This window comes from Chrysochloris asiatica, unplaced genomic scaffold (assembly GCF_000296735.1).
Source record: "Chrysochloris asiatica unplaced genomic scaffold, ChrAsi1.0 scaffold00002, whole genome shotgun sequence".
NCBI lineage: Eukaryota > Metazoa > Chordata > Mammalia > Afrosoricida > Chrysochloridae > Chrysochloris > Chrysochloris asiatica.
Genome location: NW_006408520.1, coordinates 49667334 through 49669049, shown reverse-complemented (window position 1 = coordinate 49669049; position 1716 = coordinate 49667334).

Here is a 1716-nt window from a genome sequence, read left to right as displayed (position 1 = left end):
CTTTGTAGTGTATAGGACTTTAGGTGGAATCCTGAGCCCCATCCAGAACTTTCTGAAGTGGGACATTCCCCCTTGAAAGGACAAGCAGACCAGCCTGCAGCAGCTAGAGGAACAGAAGATACTTCTTGAAAGAAAGACCAGTAGGGGGGATGGGGAAAGCAGACTAATTTGGATATTATAAAAACAAACAAGCTATTCACTTGGGAGCCATCAAGACAAGCCACCAAGTCCCTTCGGGCCAAACCCTCTTCCAAGACTGAAACTCAAAGGAAACACATGAACAGACTTGTAAGCTCGCTGGTGACTACATTGATTTATTTGTGAGTGGACATGGGAGAAAGGCAGTAATGAAGACATGGGCTGAATTTGACAACATTCCATAGACTCCTGTCGACCTTGACTTGAGAGAAAGAAGAGGAAAGGCTGGTTGGTCCAAAGTTTGGGGAGACTTGGGAACTCCTGAGTCTATGGACACTGACCTTGCCATGGGGGGCTAGAGCTTAGAGTGAAGCTTCCAGCTGATATGAAGTAGGGGAAGGCCGGCAAGAACACCCAAACTTGCAGATAGTTTTTTTGTTGTTGTTTGGCTTTAATAAACAGAAATTTATTTGTTCACACTTTAGGAGGCTGTCCTTGTTAGATGCTATTGAGTCAGTTCTGACTCATAGCAACCCTTTGTACAATAGAATGGAAAATGTCTACCCTTACATCTGCAACACTCACAATCAATCCTTATAGCAATTATTCACCATTGAACCACAAGAGTCATATCCCCATCTCCTTTCATGAGCTCTGTCCAAGAAGATTGGAAACCACTCAGTGGAGATTTTAACTTTCCCTGCACCCTCAGAAACTAGGCTCTCTCTTGAAAGCCAGTCACTTCATGCCTTTGATCAATGTCTAAGTTGCCCATACTTGTCAACCTTGTGTACTGAAGGGTGGGAATGATCCTCGCTGTAAAGATTTGTTCCCTTTTTTGAGCTATACATCCATAAGTATAGGTCAAGTTCATCAGATTGTAGTGGATTACTCTTTTATTCCTCTCCATTCTTCCTCTAGTCAAGTTCTGATCATCCAGCCATTAAGGCCAGGTCAAATGGGTACTGTCTGCAAGTATGGGTATTCTTGTGTATCTCCCCTCACTTCATATCAGCCCGATGCTTCACTCTCCACTCTAGTCCTCTGTGGCCATGTCCCTGTCCCTGGGCCCAGGAGTCCCCAGGTCTCGCCATACTGCTGGCCAATCAGGTCTCAATCCAGGTTGACAGGAGTCTATTGAATGTGGTAGGACTTAGCTCACAACTTCATTGCTGCGCCCCCACCCCTTCCCCTTATCAATAGACCAATGTGGTCACCAGCAAGACCACATGCCTGCTCGTGTATTCCCCTTGAGTCTTAGTCTTGGAAGGGGGTTTGCCCTTAGGGGACCCGATCGCTTGCCTTGATGGCTCCCCAGTGAACAACTTGATTGTTCTTATAGTAGTCAATTGGACTGCCATTATTGTTTTTTATTTTTCTGCTGGTCTGTCTCTCAAGAAGTAAATTCTGTTCTTCTAGCTGCTCCAGGCTGGTTTGCTTGTTCATCCAAGTGGAAATTTCCCACTTCAGAAGATGTTGAATGGGGATCAGGATTCCACCTATGGTCTTAAGCAATGCAAAGGTTCCACAGGAAGCGTCCTTCACTGGGCAAGTTGTAGCCCCATTTTAGGTATTCCA